We start from the raw sequence: 21114 nt of genomic DNA on the forward strand, positions 1-21114 counted from the left end.
ACTGCTATTGTATTTGTCTGGAGTTCTAGATATGAATGCTATCTGGGGCTCTGGTAAGGGTGGGGGAGACTAGGAATATGATCCTTGCCAGGAAATCTGCTTCACATGTATGGAGCGATGGTTGAGCCTAATCTGCTGGGAAAGATCACTGACCAAGATAGAATGAAAGGGAACCTAATGGAAGGATGAATTAGGGGGCAACAGAGGACAGGACAAAGTAGAGACGGTACAGGGGGCGGTATTAAGCATCCTACCCTAAAACAAAGTCAAACTGCATTGGGAGAAAGTGAGAAAAAATATAAATGAAGCCTGGGAGGGATTGAGAAAGAAGTGGTATGGTCTGAAAGCGTATGGTATATAGTATACAGGTTAAGTAGGGAAGATGGAGTACTGAGGACTGGCTGGGAGAGGGAGAATATGGGTTGTATAAATGGGCCAGGGTAGACTGAAGGCATAGCATGTGTTGTGCAGATTTGCTGAAGTAGGATGGTAACAGTGGTGATGAGTTGGGGAGGAAGAGGATTGCCGAGACTTACCATCCTCCCTGTGTGTACCACCTCCTGTGCTCATTATTTAAGGCAGCCTGATCAGCTGTGTTCATAATCTTACTATGCTTTAAATTTCTTTTATATGAACTTGGTAATTTGTCCTTCTGAGAAGTTGGCTCCTATGCATAATGGTAACAGGTGTGAAAGACATGTGCAAGAAATTTCTCATACTAAACCATTTGGATCAATATTAAACAGACTTACATAATACAGGAATCCTCTGAATACCTAGGAAAAAAATACTGTAGTCAGTTAGAATGCTACCCTAATGCCTTACATCATCATTTATGTAATACTGCAGTCTGCATCAGCACTGGGTCATTTCTATCCTCAGAGGCAAGTCAGAGACCTGATTCTACAGTTCATCATATACAGCACAAAACAGAGAAGGGATAAGCATGCCTCAGTAACTTAGTACCTGGAGCAGTTTTATTTAAATTCAAATTTGAGTAAAAAGCTAGCTTCAGTGACTCTTGGAGGAATATGTTGATGGCAAACTTAATATACTCTGATGATTTCCTAAAATAGTTATGTTATGCTAATATCTATGGGCTAGATTCACTAAGCAAACCGATCGCGAGCCCTTTGCGACCCGATTTCCCTCTGACCCGATTCACTAACTTGTGTCCCAATCATCCTCCGATCCGCACATGTAAATGAAGAACGGCATTCAAATGCAGACAGGAAGCGATTTCACTAAAATTTTTAAAAAACAAAAACATACCGACTGGGCTGGCCGATCCAAAATAAGCGACTGCTGAGGACCAGTCGCTGAGGTCTTTTCCTACTGCCTTGCCTTCTGCCACCCTGCTCTCTGCCCCGTCTCAGCCCCAATCTCCTGCCTGCCCTTCCCCGCACTACGAGCTTGTGGTTTTAAATCACAGGTTTAAAGCGGGTTAAAGCCATGGGCTCGCTGGGCTAGTAAAAGTTTTTTAAAAAGTTGTGGCTCTTAGACTCATGCGTAGACTATCTACAGATGGTCTGCGCATGCGTCTGAATTGCACACTAGCAATCCATGTGGTCGGAAGGGGGGGGGGGGGCGTTCCTCCGATCACCCTTATTTGAATTTTTTTGTTTTGTGGATTGGTCAGGCCTGCACAGAGATAAGTGAATCTAGCCCTGTGTCCCGGACTGACAAGAGAAGGCACGCGAGATGTCTATTAAGTTACATTTATTAGCATAAAAGTCCCAAAATAGCTGCTTGGGTTGTTTGCTGTAGACAAAAGGCCTTTGCGGCAGGGAACCCTTTTCAAGATGAGGGTAGCAAAACCTATTTTAGTTTTAGAACTAACTATACAATGTGTATGATGTTGCAATTCTAACCCACAAAAGTTCTCATCTAAATGATTGTGGGAAACAATGAGCAAGTATTTCACACATTCTAGATTAGATAGATAAAAGGTCAACATACCTAAGTTCAAATGATGCATGGTAAATTTTAGTCTTTATTCAGAATATCCTGGGGGGGAAAAATTGGATCATTAACACATCTAGCAATGCTCAATAGCAATTTAAACAGATGCAGCTGGCTCTGGGGTAGTGATCTGTTTATATATCCCTGGCACTTGACAAGCTGCCTTCTAACCAGATAGTGGCTATTATGCTGATAAAGCATTCGATATAAAATATTACCCAAGTTAACAGGGGAAAAAAGTATAAAAAGATTTATTCATTTTTCATATAAAAAGTGTACAATCTAAATTCATATAAATTCATTAAGTATACACACTGTTCATACCATTCAGTTTTTAGATGCACTCTACCACTAAGTATGAAGTGCTTTATGAACCTTAAAGGTTTGCTAAGAACCTTATTACTATCTAGTAATGTTGATAAGTTCCACAACTTATTCTCTTGCACATAAGAGAAGGCGTGGTAGTGGTTAGGACTGCAGCCTCAGCACCCTGAGGCTGCAGGTTCAAGCCCAGCATAAGTCACTAACACCATTGCCTCAGGAACATTAGTCAGGCTGCGAGTCCAATGGGACAGATAGGAGAAATAATTGAGCACCTGAATGTAAACTGCTTAGGCTATAAGTGGTATATAAATGCTAATATATATATAAATTTGATTACTAACCATAAGTTCACCGATAAAAAAGTGGCTCACTTGATCGATATCCTCTTGAACATTACTGTGGCAGCTACAAATGTGTGTACAGCCATAGTGCTCTCCTGCCTAATCAAATGCCCCGACAAGCTCATCCACAACGCTGGTTCTTGAATAGCATCGAGTAAATATTGCTACTATAACTGCATGAGAGATCTGAAGGATGTATCAGATAGGAGCGAAAGTTATTCTTCATAGATCAGCTGAACTATGTTTTCATCATGTACATCCTCTGTTCCACAGAACAACAATGCAGTTCTTGCCCACAATTTAAGACTCCCTTCTGCCAATGTTCAGTCTCATGTATGTACTTACCAATATCTTTCTGTCACTAGATCTTGACATTCAGCACGTGCAGCAGATAAATTTAAGTACAAGTTTGTCTCTTCCTATCCAGTGCATTAGCTACTTTGACTAGGAACAAAAAACACACAAAAAAAGTATGGTCACCAACTATGTAGCACACCAATAGCCACTTCAAAATGCCCAATTTTGGTCATCTCCCCTGCTTAAAGCTAAGAAGAAAACAGCAATTTAACAACCATTCAATGCAAAGATCTCTGTTCTAGATTAGTTTGGTTCCCAACCCTGTCCAGGCTGGTTTAATATAGTCATCTCCACTGTAAGTGGATGTCACAAGAACCAAGTAGTGTATCACACAATACAAAGGAAAACCCCCATGTACAGGATCTAGCAAACGAAAAAGGAGTGGGTAAGTGACAGAGTCAAACTGTTGAGGACAATCCATTTATTAAAACATGTATCATGTACATAAAATACAGCAGGCATAATATCATAGCAAGCATCCTCTATAATAAAACCTTAAGCATGCATGCGCACTTAGGATTTTGTGATCCCTGCCTCCATGCCGAATTCGATTCCTGGCGCTTGGGGCGGTTTGACTCCTGCACTACCAGGACACCTCACCCCCAGACAAGCAAATGCAGCAGCCGCCTGCCCACTTCGATAATGTGAGGTGGGCCAGCCTAGCAAAAGCCCCAAAGCTGCCCAGGCTAGCGGATGCTGGACAGGGGGAGCAGGGAAGAGGTGCTGCTAGACAGGGTGGAGGTTAAACGAAGGGAGAAGGGCTGCTGCTGGACAGGGGGAGCAAGCAAGGGGTAGTGGTGGACAGCCGAGGAAATAGAGACAGAAAGAGACAGACAGAGCGGCCAAGGAGAAAGAAAGAAAAAGAAAGACATCTATTCTAGTACGCGTTAATGTAATGGGCTTAAAGACTAGTAAAAATATAAAATTTATCGGTTGGGATTAGTGCTGCCCAATTCAGGAAAAAAAAAATTTTGATTCGATTCAGCCTATTGAATTGGTTTTTTGATTCGATTTTCCTGCCCAATTGGGTGCTTTGTTTCAAACATCCTGGTGGGTTTATTTTACAGCCTCTTCACCCCCTTTGCCATCTCCTAACCACACTGGCGCTGTTGTGTAAACAAAAAAAACAAGACTTTCCCTCTCTGTTAAATCCTAGCTCACATTTGCGGTCTAACACCAGCTCTGGCAGGATACACATTTCAAATCTGACATATTGTAATCACAAAACAGAAAATAAAATTTAGTTTTTCTACCCTTTGTCTGGTCATTATTCAAATTTTGTTGGTCCCAGGCTCTGGTTGACTTCTGATAACTTGCTTGCCAGGGTCTCCTTTCTCCCTGCTAACCATCGATCTTCCATCTCTGTCCTCCCCTTCCGTTTCTCTTCCCTCCCCAGGAGGTCTAGCATCTTTCCTCTTTTTCGTCTCCCTCCACAGATCCACCTTTTCTTAACTACCTTTACATCCAGCATCTCTCCCTTCCTTACCCACCACCCCAGGGCCCACCTTCTCTCCCTTTCTTTTCCCCAACTACCCTCCTATCCAGTATCTTTCCCCTCTCCTTCACACCATCCCTTGCGTCCCAACTTCTCTCCCTTTCTGTTCCTTCCCTCCCTAAATCTCATTGTCCATCATCTCTCTCCCTTTCCTCTATTTTCAGACCCATTTTTCCCTCCCCAAAGTCCGGCATATGCACATCTCCTTGAACCCCCCTTCCCTCCCCCCGTGCACTTCTATACTAGGGCCGCCCTCCCCTGAAGGTCTGCCCCCCCCCTAAAGGCCGGCCCTGTCTGTCTCCCCTTTGAAGGCCTATCCCACCCCTGAAGGCCTGCTTGTCCCCCCCCCTGAAGGACTGCTCACTTGCCTCCCCTCCCTCCCGGAAGGCCTGCATGTACCCCCTGGCCACTCCGGCTTCCCCGCACTGTTTACCTTCCAGGAACAGCCTGCAAACAAGATCATAGTGCTAGCGATCTTAGTACCGCTTTTGTAGCTGTTTCCTCCGTCATGGTCCCGCCCCTCCTCTGACGATTTCAGATCGTGGCAGGGGGTATGTGTGACACAAGCGGGGGAGGGGGGGTTTCCTGGATCACGCGAGAGGGGCCTTCAGGGGAGCAATGCCGCTGGCCTTGGGATGGGAACATATCAAGCGAGTTTCCCTTAGTTCCTATGGGGGAACTCACTTTGATATACGAGTATTTTGGTTTACGAGCATGCTTCTGGAACGAATTATGCTCGTAAACAAGGTACCACTGTAAATTATTTCAGCAGTACCTTTGATTAGTAGTAATCTGGCGCCATCTACTGGGCTTCAATTTTACACACCCCTGAGGAAGGCTATCCCAGCTGAAACATGGACCGTGTTGGGGGTCCATAGCAAGCTTAAAAATATAAATGTATAGACTGATTTTATGCCTGCCATATTTTATGTATACTTACAATCCGTGTGGCCAAAGTAGTTATTTGGTATAATCCAGACTAATAGTAATCTATATGTGTCTCAGATATGTCTAGATTGCATTTAATTTTTCAAAACCTGACGCCTCAGCCCCACCACTCCACCGCAATATTCAATTTAAAGAGCGGGAAGTTTTATGTGGGCGCCTCATCATTGGCTGCCGGGTTTGTAATGTTGTTTAGATCGTTATAATCTTTGTTTTTTATTTTTTCTGTTTATTTTTTATTTTTATTCACTTTTAATTAAGCTTAAAGAAATTTCAGAAATTTTAAGAAATAAATATTCCAAGACTCTTCAATTTTGAATGTCATGATATAAACTCTAAAAGTTTTTTATACTTATCTCAGCATAAACCCAGGGAGTCAGACCCGACATGTTTCACAAAGATGTGTTTTATCAAGGGTCTCCCAAGGGCGCCGCTGTCATCCGACTCCACTTTATTCATGAGAAAAGTGGAGTCGGATGACAGCGGCGCCCTTGGGAGACCCTTGATAAAGCACAGTTACTTACCGTAACAGGTGTTATCCAGGGACAGCAGGCAGATATTCTTAACACATGGGTGACGTCACCGACGGAGCCCTCGGTACGGACCTTTTTAACTAGAAGTTTCTAGTTGGCCGCACCGCGCGTGCGCGAGTGCCTTCCCGCCCGACGGAGGAGTGCGTGGTCCCCAGTTAGGATAAGCCAGCTAAGAAGCCAACCCGGGGAGGTGGGTGGGACGTAAGAATATCTGCCTGCTGTCCCTGGATAACACCTGTTACGGTAAGTAACTGTGCTTTATCCCAGGACAAGCAGGCAGCATATTCTTAACACATGGGTGACCTCCAAGCTAACAAAGAGGGAGGGGGGATGGTTGGCCATCATGAAAATAAATTCTGTAACACCGATTGGCCGAAGTGACCATCCCGTCTGGAAAAGGCATCCAGACAGTAGTGAGTAGTGAACGTGTGAACTGAGGACCAAGTGGCAGCCTTGCAGATTTCCTCGATGGGCGTGGAACGGAGGAAAGCTACAGAAGCAGCCATAGCTCGGACTCTGTGGGCCGTGACAGCACCTTCCAGTGAGAGACCGGCCCGAGCATAGCAGAATGCAATACAGGCAGCAAGCCAATTCGAAAGGGTCCGTTTGGAGACAGGACGACCCAAACGGTTGGGATCGAAAGACAAAAATAGCTGAGGGGATGTACGGTGAGCTCTGGTACGATCAAGGTAGTAAGCGAGGGCACGCTTACAGTCCAGCGTGTGCAACGCCTGTTCCCCAGGGTGCGAGTGAGGCTTAGGGAAGAAGACGGGCAGCACAATGGACTGGTTGAGGTGAAAAGCCGAGACCACCTTGGGAAGGAATTTAGGGTGGGTACGCAGAACAACCTTGTCATGGTGAAAAACAGTGAACGGCGGGTCGGCAACCAGTGCATGCAGTTCGCTAACCCTCCTGGCAGAGGTGATGGCAATTAGGAAAAGCACCTTCCAGGTAAGGAGCCTGAGCGAAGTTGTGGCAAGAGGCTCAAATGGAGGTTTCATGAGTGCTGAGAGAACCACATTCAGGTCCCAGACGACAGGAGGAGGCTTGAGAGGCGGTTTGATATTGAGGAGCCCTCTCATAAATCTGGAAACCAGAGGATGAGCCGTGAGGGGTTTTCCGAGAATAGGCTCATGAAACGCAGTGATGGCACTGAGGTGGACTCTGATGGAGGTAGTTTTGAGGCCAGCATTGGACAGCGAGAGCAAATATTCCAATACAGTTTCCACCGCTAAGGAGGTGGGTTCCTGATGATGCCGGAGACACCACGAGGAGAATCTAGTCCATTTCTGATGGTAACATTGGAGGGTGGCCGGTTTCCTGGAGGCGTCCAAGATGAGGCGGACCGGCTGAGATAGATTCTCTGGAGAGGTCAGCCCGAGAGAAACCAAGCTGTCAGGTGGAGCGAAGACAGATTGGGATGCAGTAGAGACTGATGCCGCTGCGTAAGTAGAGTAGGAAACACAGGAAGCGGAATGGGCTCCCTGGAGCTGAGTTGGAGCAGGAGGGAGAACCAGTGTTGGCGAGGCCACCGAGGGGCGATGAGAATCATGGTGGCGTTGTCCTTGCGGAGTTTGGACAAGGTCCGCAACATCAGAGGAAGTGGAGGGAAGGCATACAGGAACCGATCCCTCCAATCGAGCAGGAATGCATCCGGGGCCAGACGGTGAGGAGAGAAGAGTCTGGAACAGAAGAGGGGCAGTTGATGATTGTGAGGTGCTGCAAAGAGGTCCACCTGCGGAGTGCCCCATCGAGCAAAGATGGAGAGCAGAGTCGGAGGGTCCAACGTCCACTCGTGAGGTTGAAGAATGCGGCTGAGATTGTCGGCCAGGGAGTTCTGTTCGCCCTGGATATAGACCGCCCTGAGAAAGAGATTGCGGTCCGTGGCCCAGGTCCAGATGCGCAGAGCCTCCAAACAAAGGGGGCGAGATCCGGTGCCGCCTTGCTTGTTTATGTAGTACATGGCGACTTGATTGTCTGTGCACAGGAGGAGGACTTGAGGACAGAGGAGATGTTGGAAAGCCGTGAGGGCGTAGAACATGGCTCTGAGTTCCAGGAAATTGATGTGATGATGACGCTCCTGTGGGGTCCAAAGTCCCTGGGTGCGTAGATCTCCTAGGTGAGCTCCCCACGCATAGGGGGACGCATCCGTGGTGATGATCATAGAGTGAGGGGGTAGATGAAAAAGTAGACCCCTGGAAAGATTTGAGTTCAACCACCATTGGAGAGATTGCTGAAGAGATGATGTCACAGAGATGGGATGAGAAAGAAGATCCGTAGTCTGTGACCATTGGTTGGCGAGGGTCCACTGAGGTGTGCGAAGGTGGAGACGTGCCAGAGGAAGGACATGCACCGTCGAGGCCATGTGACCCAGGAGGACCATCATCTGGCGGGCAGGAATGGAGGGATGCAGGAGCACCTGACGACAGAGGTGGAGCAGGGTTTGCTGACGATCGGAGGGGAGAAAAGCCCTCATTAGTGTGGTGTCCAGAACTGCTCCAATGAACTGAAGTCGCTGGGTGGGAAGCAGATGCGACTTGGGGTAGTTGATCTCGAACCCCAGGAGGTGGAGGAGAGAGATGGTGTGATGAGTAGCCTGTAGCACAAGTTGAGACGTAGGTGCTTTCACCAACCAATCGTCCAAATAGGGGAACACCTGGAGGTTGTGAGACCTGAGAAAGGCCGCCACTACTATAAGGCACTTGGTGAAGACCCTGGGTGAGGAAGCGAGGCCGAACGGTAGCACCTTGTACTGATAGTGGTGGTGCAGCACCTGGAACCGCAGGTAGCGGCGAGAATTCTGATTGATGGAGATGTGAGTGTAGGCCTCTTTGAGGTCCAGGGAACATAGCCAGTCGTGATGAGAAAGAAGAGGGTAGAGCGTGGCAAGGGAGAGCTTCTCCTTGACCAGACACTTGTTGAGGTCCCTGAGATCGAGAATGGGACGGAGGTCTCCCGTCTTTTTGGGTACCAGGAAGTAGCGGGAGTAGAATCCCTGACCCCTTTGATCTGGAGGTACTTCTTCGATGGCATTGAGAAGGAGGAGGGATTGAACCTCCCTCAGGAGGAGGGGGGTTTGAGATGAGTGTGAAGCAGACTCTACGGGAAGGTTGTCCGGTGGAAGAGTCTGGAAGTTGAGAGAGTAGCCGTGGCGGATGATGTTGAGGACCCACTGGTCCGATGTGATGACCTCCCAACGGCTGGAGAATATGGTGAGACGACCTCCGATTGGTTGTGGAAGAGGGAGCGAGGGTGGATGACTGGCTATGCCCTGGAGAGAAGAGTCAAAAGGGCTGGGATTGCTTAGCAGGCTGAAGAGGCTTGGAGGGTTGAGTGGCCTGAGAACGAGCCTGAGCATGGTGCTGCTGTTGACGGGGCCGCCGAGGTTGTTGAGGAGGCGGATTGAGTGGCCTGGCTGAGAACCTGCGCTGATAAGATGACTGAGGTCGATAAGGTCGGGCAGGCGGAGCCTTCTTTTTTGGTTTGATCAGGGTGTCCCACCTTGTTTCATGGGCGGAGAGTTTCTGGGTGGTGGAGTCCAGTGACTCTCCAAAAAGTTCATCCCCGAGACAGGGGGCATTGGCTAGACGGTCCTGGTGGTTGATGTCCAGGTCGGAGACTCTCAACCAGGCCAAGCGGCGCATGGCAACGGCCATGGCAGAGGCACGGGAGGTGAGCTCGAATGAGTCGTATATCGAGCGGACCATAAACTTGCGCAACTGTAGAAGGCCAGAGATGTGCTGTTGGAACAGTGGGACCTTGCGCTCCGGTAGGTACTTTTGAAGGGCAGACAGCTGTTGGACCAAATGTTTCATATAGAACGAAAAATGGAAGGAATAGTTGTTTGCCCTGTTGGCCAGCATGGCATTCTGGTAGAGCCTCTTGCCAAACTTGTCCATGGTCTTACCCTCTCTGCCAGGGGGGGTAGAGGCATAGACACTGGAGCCCTGAGTCTTTTTCAAGGTGGATTCAACAAGAAGGGACTTGTCGAACCCTGGAATAGGGATGACTCGATAGAGGTTGTCCAGTTTACGTGGAGCCCCCGGTACCGTAAGGGGATTCTCTAAGTTTTTGTAAAAGGTCTCCCGTAAGATGTCATGCACGGGGAGCTTGAGGAACTCTTTAGGAGGCTGTTCGAAATCTAAAGCCTCCAGGAAGGCTTGAGACTTCTTTGAGTCAGATTCTAAAGGAAGGGACAGGGCTGCAGACATTTCCCTCAGAAATTTAGAAAATGAGGACTGCTCCGGTTTGGAGGTGGCATCGGGTGCCGACGGGTCCTCCTCAGATGAGGAGGGATCCTCCTCGGTACCGAGAGGGGTTTCCTCCCATAAGTCAGGGTCCCGGACCTCTGGTGCATGTCGGGACACCGGGGTGGAAGGTGAGGTATGGCGGGTCTTGGATAAAGATTTTCCAGAACGCACCGAAACGGTACCAGGAGAGGAAGACCGGCGTCGATCCCGGTCCCGGGAAGAGCGACGCACTGCTTGGTGCCGAGGAGGCTCCGATGTGGTATGGGAGTGAACCACTGGATGGGCATGAAGCTGCTCAGCCGAAAGAATCGGCATGGAAGTGTTGATGGGTACCGAAGGGGTGGATACCGGGGGCTCGGTACGGGGCTCGGGCCGGTCTGGTACCGGAAGGAGCGGTGCCAGGATAGTGGGCAACAGGTGTTTGAGTTGCTGCTGCAATTGTTCCTGTAGTTGAACCTTTAAGATGGCCGAGATACGGTCATCTAGGGGTGGCATCGGAACCGCTTTCTTTTTCTTCGGTTCCTTAGATGCCGCTCCACGCCCCGGCGATGAGGAGGCCGATGACGAGGCACTCACCGAGATCGGGGCGGAGCGCTTGCGGGACCGGTGCGATGCCGGCAAGGTCGGCGTCGCCACCGTAGTTGGAGGGCGCTCGAGGGAAGAGGAAGGCTTCTTAGCCGGCTTACCTGGCGCCAGAGACGCCGATGTGGGGTCGGGCGGTGTCGAGGTAGACGGTGCCGATTTCGGTGGTACCGTTGTCGATGTCGAGGAGTCCATCGCCGACCCGGTGCCGAAGAGGAGAGTTTGTTGAATTCTTCGGTTTTTAAGGGTTCTCTTTTGAAGAGTGGCACAGCGGGTGCAGGAGTCCGCCCGATGCTCCGGACCCAAACACTGCAAACACCAATTGTGTGGGTCAGTGAGGGAGATCGGGCGTGCACACCGCTGGCACTTTTTAAAACCGACCTGCGGGGGCATGAAGGGGAAAACGGCCTCCGCAAAATCGAACCCCGAGGCCTGTATAATGGCAACAGGCCCCGCCGGGGCAAAACGAAAAAAGGGGAAAAAAAGCAAAGTTTTTTTTTTGTTTTTTTTTTTGCAAAGAAAAAAGAAACCCGAAGGCAAAGGAAGATAAAAAAATGGAAAAAAAGCGCGAGCGGGAAGGCAAAAAGTGGTTTCAACGGCCGTTGAAAAAACACACGCGTCTTCTTCGCTCCGCGGAAACGAAGAAACTGGGGACCACGCACTCCTCCGTCGGGCGGGAAGGCACTCGCGCACGCGCGGTGCGGCCAGCTAGAAACTTCTAGTTAAAAAGGTCCGTACCGAGGGCTCCGTCGGTGACGTCACCCATGTGTTAAGAATATGCTGCCTGCTTGTCCTGGGATAAAACACATCTTTGTGAAACATGTCGGGTCTGACTCCCTGGGTTTATGCTGAGATAAGTATAAAAAACTTTTAGAGTTTATATCATGACATTCAAAATTGAAGAGTCTTGGAATATTTATTTCTTAAAATTTCTGAAATTTCTTTAAGCTTATTTAAAAGTGAATAAAAATAAAAAATAAACAGAAAAAATAAAAAACAAAGATTATAACGATCTAAACATTACAAACCCGGCAGCCAATGATGAGGCGCCCACATAAAACTTCCCGCTCTTTAAATTGAATATTGCGGTGGAGTGGTGGGGCTGAGGCGTCTGGTTTTGAAAAATTAAATGCAATCTAGACATATCTGAGACACATATATTTTATGTATACGACATATCTTGAATACAGAATGTTTTAATAAATTGATTGTCCTCACAACGGTTTGACTGTGTCCCAGAACCAAATGGTCCACACCTGTCTAGATAGTTGCCAAGTGCATCCAGGTCGATCCCAAGGAGTTTTGTTAAACAAAAAGTAGTGTTAATTGCTTTGACCAGCAGGCTACATGAATCAATCATGGATATTTTAGTACCCATTTTCCAGTGCTAGCCTGTTTTGGCCATTTGCAGTGAAGTCACTGATGCTACTTAAATTGTTTAGCAATTCAACCTTTTAGGATAGATGTGTGCTGTACTCTTTAGAGATTCCCATTAGTAAGTTAATCACACGCTATACATATTAAATTGTTAATTTAATAATTACTCTAATGATCAGATATCTTAGCACATGGGTAGTAGACAGGTGGGGATGGGGAAGGAAATGTATATCATATGGAATAGGAATATTGATAAGGGAGGTATGTATTTTATATTACAAGAATATTTGATTGTAAATACAAGTGATATATGAAAATTGTTTGTATATTATGTTTAATTCACTTGTTGTAAGAATTCAAAAATGAATAAATAAAATGTTAAAAAAAAAAATAAAAATTGTTAATGGTTACAATATTAGGAGTTCCACATGAGCATCTCACTGTGGAATTTGGCTGTTTGTAGTCCATGCCACACTGAAAATGCTGTTATGACAAGTCACCCAAACTGGTTTCCATTAGATTCCTATCATTTTGCCTTGTAGCCCTTTCAGGACCAAGGGACATATTTGTCCCATAACTTTAAAATCCTATAAATTTTGATTGGGATAGTCTACAGTTCTAAATTTGATATGTACGGATTCCATATGATACTGCCTTTATGTAAACAAACTGGTTCAGACATTCATTCATTAGCGTCGTTGCCAGATTGACGAGAAGATTCACTTGCCACACTGTCCATAAGCCAGAAGTGTGATTTTTAAAAAAAAAAAAAATGATATTTCACAAAAAAAAAAAAAAAAAAAAAAATCAATTTTTTGGCATCTGCAAGCCCTTTTTACCATAAAAATGTCGTCAAAACCACAAAAATTGGCCTACGATCCTTATGGTCCTGAAAGGGTTAAAAGGATAACTTTTATAGTTTAAAAATGTGATCCTGTAGTGTAGTACAGACAGCCTTTAAACAAGTATTAGAAAGGATTCCCGATACTATCCCAGTACCCCAGCCCCCACTCCTGAACCATAGAATCCAGGCTAGTTTCAAACAAGTATCTTGTCTGTCAAAGGAAATTGATTTCTTCTTACATTTCCCTCAAGTTACAAGGAACTTAGTCCCTTGCACGAGTTAATAGTTACCTGAGCAAAAGGTCACAAGATTGCATCTTCAGGAAAGTACAACCTAAAGGGAAAATGCCAAAGTTTAAAAGTTTATTATAATGATTATTTTTTTTTTGCTTATATGGAACTATAGTTGTCATGCTAAAGCCTCAGTGTTCATGATTATCAGAAATCTCTTCTGTCCACTACTCTTAAAAATTCTACATCACAGGCTTCAGTAGGATATGTACCGTATTTTCACGCATATAACGCGCGCGTTATACGCGTTTTTACCTACCGCGCATACCCCTCGCGCGTTATATGCGTGAGCGCGGTATACCAAAGTTTTAAAACATAGTTCCCACCCCGCCCGACGCCCGATTCACCCCCCCAGCAGGACCGCTCGCACCCCCACCCCGAACGACCGCTCGCACGCGCTCCCATCCGCACCCGCATCCACGATCGGAGCAAGAGGGAGCCCAAGCCCTCTTGCCCGGCCGACTCCCCGACGTCCGATACATCCCCCCCCCCCGGCAGGACCACTCGCACCCCCACCCCGAACGACCGCTCGCACGCGCTCCCACCCACACCCGCATCCACGATCGGAGCAAGAGGGAGCCCAAGCCCTCTTGCCCGGCCGACTCCCCGACGTCCGATACATCCCCCCCCGGCAGGACCACTCGCACCCCCACCCCGAACGACCGCCGACTTCCCGACAATATCGGGCCAGAAGGGAGCCCAAACCCTCCTGGCCACGGCGACCCCCTAACCCCACACCACACTACATTACGGGCAGGAGGGATCCCAGGCCCTCCTGCCCTCGACGCAAACCCCCCTCCCCCCCAAGAACCTCCGACCGCCTCCCAGCCGACCCGCGATCCCCCTGGCGACCCCCACGACCCCCCCACCCCCCTTCCCCGTACCTTTGGTAGTTGGGCCAGAAGGGAGCCCAAACCCTCCTGGCCACGGCGACCCCCTAACCCCACCCCGCACTACATTACGGGCAGGAGGGATCCCAGGCCCTCCTGCCCTCGACGCAAACCCCCCTCCCCCCCAAGAACCTCCGACCGCCCCCCAGCCGACCCGCGATCCCCCTGGCGACCCCCACGCCCCCCCCACCCCCCTTCCCCGTACCTTTAGTAGTTGGCCGGACAGACGGGAGCCAAACCCGCCTGTCCGGCAGGCAGCCAACGAAGGAATGAGGCCGGATTGGCCCATCCATCCTAAAGCTCCGCCTACTGGTGGGGCCTAAGGCGCGTGGGCCAATCAGAATAGGCCCTGGAGCCTTAGGTCCCACCTGGGGGCGCGGCCTGAGGCACATGGGCCCAACCCGACCATGTGCCTCAGGCCGCGCCCCCAGGTGGGACCTAAGGCTCCAGGGCCTATTCTGATTGGCCCACGCGCCTTAGGCCCCACCAGTAGGCGGAGCTTTAGGATGGATGGGCCAATCCGGCCTCATTCCTTCGTTGGCTGCCTGCCGGACAGGCGGGTTTGGCTCCCGTCTGTCCGGCCAACTACCAAAGGTACGGGGAAGGGGGGGTGGGGGGGTCGCCAGGGGGGTCGCCAGGGGGATCGCGGGTCGGCTGGGGGGCGGTCGGAGGTTCTTGGGGGGGTGGGGGGTTTGCGTCGAGGGCAGGAGGGCCTGGGATCCCTCCTGCCCGTAATGTAGTGCGGGGTGGGGTTAGGGGGTCGCCGTGGCCAGGAGGATTTGGGCTCCCTCCTGGCCCGATATTGTTGGGGAGTCGGCGGTCCTTCGGGGGGGGGGGGGGAGGGATGTATCGGACGTCGGGGGGGGGGGGGCGCCAGGCTTTCAGGATGGGGACAGACCTTCAAGGGGGGACAGTGCACGGAAGTCAGGGGGGGTGAACGGAGAGTCGGGACAGCGCACGGAAAGTCAGGGCGGGCGAAAGGAGCGTCGGGCAGCATGCGCGGTATACCCGTGAGCGCGGTATATCAAAGTTTTTGTGCAAATCATCGTGATTTCTGCGCGCTATATCCGTGTGCGCGTTTTATACGGGTGCGTGTTATTTGCGTGAAAATACGGTACATTTAAGACCACTCTATTCATTTGTCAACACTTTTCAAAATGTTAACTGTATACAAAAAGGGATAATTTAACCTCCCATTATTCCCACACCAAGTCTTAATAGTAACTACACCATTAAAGACCTTTACCTACCAGGTTATAGTTAACAGCAGATATCTTCAAAGGGCCTTCAAAACTAAAAACAAAAAAACTAATTAGTTTCACAGTAATTTCTTACATTTCCAAGAATTGGTCTTATCAATGTATATCAATTTGGTCTATTTTGGGCAGTAACAGCTTTTTTTTTAAATAATCTTTATTCATTTTAAAACACTTTCAATAAGTGGAAACAGATTATACATTTAACACTTTAGACATCACCACTTATAATTTTACAAGATTCATACAGATCCATTACCACCCCCCACTTTATCATTAAAGTAATTTTAAAATTTATCATATGTTCAGAGATTATACATACAGTGGAACCTTGGTTTATGAGCATAATTCGTTCCAGAAGCATGCTCGTAAAGCAAATTGTTCATATATCAAAGCAAGTTTCCCCATAGGAAGTAAGGGAAACTCGCTTTGATTGGTTCCACCTCCTCTCTCCCCCCCCCCCCCCCGAGGCTACCGGTGCTGCTCCATTCCCTCCCCCCCTTGAAGAATCCAACGCTGCTCCAAACCCCTCCGCATGAACCGGCATCCTCCCCCCACTCGCGTTTCCCCCCCTCCACCACGATCCTACTTCCCCCCCCCCCCAGCAAGTCAATGACACTTAAGATTAAGAGCGAGACCAGAAGGCTTCGAGCATGCGCAAATGCTCAAAGCCAGCCCAGCCCAGAAGAGGGAGGATCTCCAACGCACCACCCAGCCCAGGCCCGCCAGAAGAGGGAGGATCTTCGGGCACCGGCACTGGTGCCAAGTCATAATCAATTAAAACCTTATAATCCTCCCACCCTCCCCGGATATGAATTTTATCTAACAAAAATCATAACTATAATAATTCTACAAAAGACAATGGGCCCCAAATTAATTTAAAGTGTTTTGTATTCCCTAACAAATCAGCGTTCATTTTCTCATATTTGTAAATTAGACATAAACCATTTGTATAGCTAGTCATAATTAAGAGACATCTTTTATATTTATCTAGGGGAACAACTTTCTTAAAATTGGTAAGTCTTGAGCTATTTGTGAATTCAGTTAATATTGTACATCTCAGTCTCAGTGTTCTGAAAGATAACCGTACTGCAGGCTTAGTAGCAGTGTTTTGTAGCCAGAAAGGACAAACTTCAGATGATCATGACATTAGCTTCATCTACATAACCAACTACAAACATAACATTGACCCATGCCTTATTTGGGGCTTAAATCTTACCAGACAATATGGAGGTAATTTTAAGTCACTTCTGTACATGTGGTCATGTGCATGCACACAGTGTCAAGGTTGCATTTCTGCCACTACACTAGTATTTATAAAAAGGATTAGGTTCTTACCTTCTAATATTTTTCCAATAAATAAGGTGGGTCATGCTTAACGCTAGGGTATTCTCCCCATGCTCATAAGCCATGCAGAAGGAATTAATCACTAACTTTTCAATTCCTTCTCCTTCAAAGGATTCTGTTGCTCTCTTCAGTTTGTACCAAAGCAGGCAATAGCCCTATATAGAAACACAAGGGGCATAGGGGGAGACCTAGTTCTGTTCTATTCTAAAAAAGAACTAAATAGTTAACATGATAATTTAACAATCAAAATATCAAATTCTAGAACTTTGCAGCGCACGAAGATGGCTGGGTAGAGGATTAGCTCTGTTGTGACAGGCAAATTTTATTAATATTTTGGCAGGTAAAATTAAAGAAAAGTGAAGGAAAAGAGAATTGAAGTAAGAAATGGCTTCGGGTAAAACTAGTAAAAGTAATCTGGTGAATTCAGGAGCAGGAAGTAAAAAAAGAACAAAAATGGATTCGGTATCCCCGACAGCGGTCCCGTTGCCTTAGGAAGAAATTGATAACAGTGATTTGATGAATGAACTTCAGAAAATTAAAGAAATAGTAAGTGATAACGCTAAAAATATAAAAGTTGTGAAGGAGGAAATAGAGTGACAAATAGAATGCAGGCAGTTGACTTCAAAATTGAGCAGTTAGAAAAGCATGCTGAGAAATCTGAGGCAGAGATGCTGGTGTGTAAAAAAGATCACAGAGAAATAGAGGCGTTGAAAAAGGATTTTGAAGACTTATCAAATCGTGAAAGGAGGAATAATTTGCGTCTGATTGGGATACCTGAGGGGATTGAGCAGAATGATCCTATTCAATTTGTGACTAATTTTATCCCAAAGATCTTGCCATTTAAAAGTTCTTTTCCTTTGGAGATAGAAAAAGCACATCGGATACCGATGAAAAGATCAAATAGTCAGAAGGGTCACCGTCCACTAATCTTTAAGCTGCTAAGACATCAGCAGGTGGTAGAGATTATAAAGCTGGCTAAAACAAACAATGATCTTAAATGCCAGGATTCTAAGATCTTTTTATAGTACCTGACTTTGCAAAAGCTACAGCCTACAAAAGAAAACAGCTTTTGGATTTAAGACCTAAACTGAGAGCAATGGGAGCAAGATATGGATTGATATACCCTGCTATTATGAGGGTAACTTATGAGAATAAAACTTAATTTTGAAGAAGCAGGCAAATTACAGAAATTTCTAGATCAATATAATTTGCCTATGGTTTCATGAAAGTATTTAGAAAATGTAATAAATATACTTAGATTATTTTTGGTTTATATTTTTGAGTGAAAATTGAAAGATATTTTATAAAGAAGGAAAAAGTGGAAAAAAAAATAGAAAAGGAGAAAAATATTTTCTAGAAAATTGTTGCAGTTAGGTTTAAGGGGGATCAACATTTCAAACAAGATTTAAAGAATAGAAATGAAAAAATTTAAAGAGACAATAAGAAAAGAAGATTTTGACAAGGTAAGAAGAGGGATGGAGCATATAGGAAGTGAAGAAAATATGAGGAACAATTATAAGATTTGGATGGTTTCTTAATGTGAATTTATAATTTGCATTTGAGCGTGACTGAGATGGAAATGACTTGAGCATTATTTAGATTTACAATTTGCATCTGAATTGACTGAGATAAGGATGATGTTGCAAAAATACTTTATTGGAGAAAGATGAAATAGCAATCTGCAAGAAGATGGAATAAGAGACTGAAACAGCAGGATGAAGATGTACAAGTGTTACAGTTGTGCAGAATGGAGAATAGACTGTAATAGATTGAAGATGCAATGAAAATTAATGAGTTTTAAAAATATGAGGTCTGCTTGGTTGAAATGTTTGATCCTTCTATTGATGTAAGGTTAAAAAAAAAATGAATATTATAGTGATGTATGTTCCATTGAAGTTGTGAGAAACTTAGGTTAGACAAAAAAATAAAATAAAATAATATTAATCTTGGGGGGGTATATATTGTAAGAAATGGTTTCCGAAATATTGGGTATATCCTTTTATAAATATATTAGAGGTATAGGATGGAAGAATGTTTGGAAATTTGAATGAGGGGGGGGAAGTATATAATAAAGAATTATAGTAAATATGGGTATTTAGGGTATTGAAGAATGGATTGACTGCAGGAGAATTTAGTGTTGGTTGTTTGAAAGATTAGAGAAAGAAAAATGAGTATGTTATTGCCTGTGGGGAGTTTATTTTTTGCTCAGTAATATGTACGTTTCGAAGTTTACATTTGTGTTAGGGGAGGGGAGGGGGGAGACTCATATTGGTTTAAGGAAAAAGAAAAAATGTATATTTTATGTTTGAGTGGATTACCGTATTTTCACATAGATAATGCGCACCCGTGTAAAACGCGCACACGGGTATAGCGCGCAAAAAACACATATTTATGTACATAAATTTTTATATACCGCGCATGCTGCCCGACTCTCCTTTCGCCCGCCCCGACTCTCCTCTGGAGACCCCCGACTCTATTTTCGCCCGCCCCGACTCTCCTTTCCTCCTTGAAGTCCTGTCCCTACCCTGAAAGCCTGATGCCCCCCCCCCTGACGTACGATTCACCCGCCCGCAGGACCGCTCGCACCCCCACCCCGAAGGACCGCTCGCACCCCCACCCCGAAGGACCGCTCGCACCCCCACAGCCTCACCCCGCTCCCCCATGGAGAAGCTGTCTACCTTGTTTCCGGATGCCAGCGAGCCCAGCTGTTTTCTCTGCCGGCGGTCCCGCCCCTTCTCTGAGCCCTGCTGCGCTGCTTTTTCTTCCGGCGGTCCCACCCTTTCTCTGACATCAGAGAAAGGGCGGAACCGCTTGAAGAGGAAGCAGCGCAGCACAGGGCTCTGAGAAGGGGCAGGACCACCGGCAGAGGAAGCAGCTGGGCTGGCATCTGGAAACAAGGTAGACAGCTTCTCCATGGGGGAGGGGGGGAGGCTGTGGGGGTGTGAGCGGTCCTTCAGGGTGGGGGTGCGAGCGCTCCTTCCGGGTGATGAATCGGGCTTCGGGGGGGAAACTATGTAAAAAAATTTTTGTACAATGTGCTCACGCGTATAACGCGCAAGGGTATGCGCGGTTTGTAAAAACCACGTATAACGCGCGTGTTATATGCGAGAAAATACGGTATATATGTATTTTATATTTTATTTGTAAAATGGGTTTTAAAATTTTTTCTTTGAATGTAAATGGCCTTAATCACCCTATAAAAAGGAAAAAGGTATTGGAATATATTAAACAACAAAATATAGGTATATGTTTCTTGCAAGAGACACATTTGTCTGGAACAGAGTCTATGAAGCTGACAGATAAGTGGATAAAACAATGTTTATTTGCACCAGCGGTAAAAAAGAAGGCAGGAATTGCAATATTGATTAATAAAAAATGTCCAGCAACATTTAATATGGTTAAGGCAGATCCTCAAGGAAGGTGGTTACTTGTTGACATGAGCATGGGCAGTAATACAATGGCGTTACTAAATATATATGCACCTAATTCGAATCAAAGTGAATTCTTTAAATCTCTACAACAATTAGTTTTACCACTGGCTACTACTAATTTAGTGGTGGCTGAGGATTTCAATGCTGTTATAGATCCAATAATGGATAAAAAGCCTAGTAGAATAATGAAATCAATGGGATTAGATAATTTGGTACAAGTATGTAATTTAAAAGATATATGGCGTATTCTTCATTTTAATGATCGGGAATTTACATTTTGTTCACATGTTCATCAATCGTTCTCAAGAATTGATTATATTTTTGTTTCAGATCAGATGGGGTACAGCAAGTTATAAAAGCTGACATAGAACCAATAGTAATATCTGATCATGGTGGTATATGGATAGAAGTTAACTTAGTAGATCCAGATAATTCCAAACCTGTATGGAGGTTTGATAATACATTGCTTGCTGATTCTAAATTTTGCACAGAATTTCAAAATAAAATAAATGAATATTTTAGACTTAATGATTTAGAGGAAATTTCGATTGGAATTTTATGGGATGCTTTCAAAGCAACTATGAGAGGACAAATATCATATTCTGCATATAAAAAGAAACTGTTAAGAAAACAATATGTGAATTTGGAAAAAGAAATTAAGAATTTGGAATTAAAATTGGTTAATAAATGGGAACAGGAGACATTTCAAATATTGTTAAAAAAAATGTGAATATAATGAAATTTCCTCTGGGTTAGTAAGGAAAGATATTTTTGCTCAGCAGGTGGTGTATTATGGTAGTGCAAATAAGGCTGGAAGATTATTGGCAAATTATTTAAAAGCAAAGAAAAGGAAGGAGAAAATAAGCATAATTAAAGATGAGTTAGTAAAT

At 45.9% G+C, this 21114-nt stretch overlaps 2 non-coding genes across 2 annotated transcripts; both read right to left on the minus strand.

The window, feature by feature from the left end:
• Positions 1–2817: 2817 nt before the first annotated feature.
• Positions 2818–2889, minus strand: LOC117346973. Its single transcript, XR_004536698.1, has one exon. It is a non-coding gene; the product is annotated as a small nucleolar RNA snR60/Z15/Z230/Z193/J17 (small nucleolar RNA).
• Positions 2890–13427: 10538 nt separating this feature from the next.
• Positions 13428–13496, minus strand: LOC117346978. The gene has a single exon (XR_004536703.1). It is a non-coding gene; the product is annotated as a small nucleolar RNA SNORD75 (small nucleolar RNA).
• Between the last annotated feature and the right edge of the window lie 7618 nt (positions 13497–21114).

The sequence above is a fragment of the Geotrypetes seraphini genome, chromosome 12 (assembly GCF_902459505.1).
Source record: "Geotrypetes seraphini chromosome 12, aGeoSer1.1, whole genome shotgun sequence".
Classification (NCBI taxonomy): domain Eukaryota; kingdom Metazoa; phylum Chordata; class Amphibia; order Gymnophiona; family Dermophiidae; genus Geotrypetes; species Geotrypetes seraphini.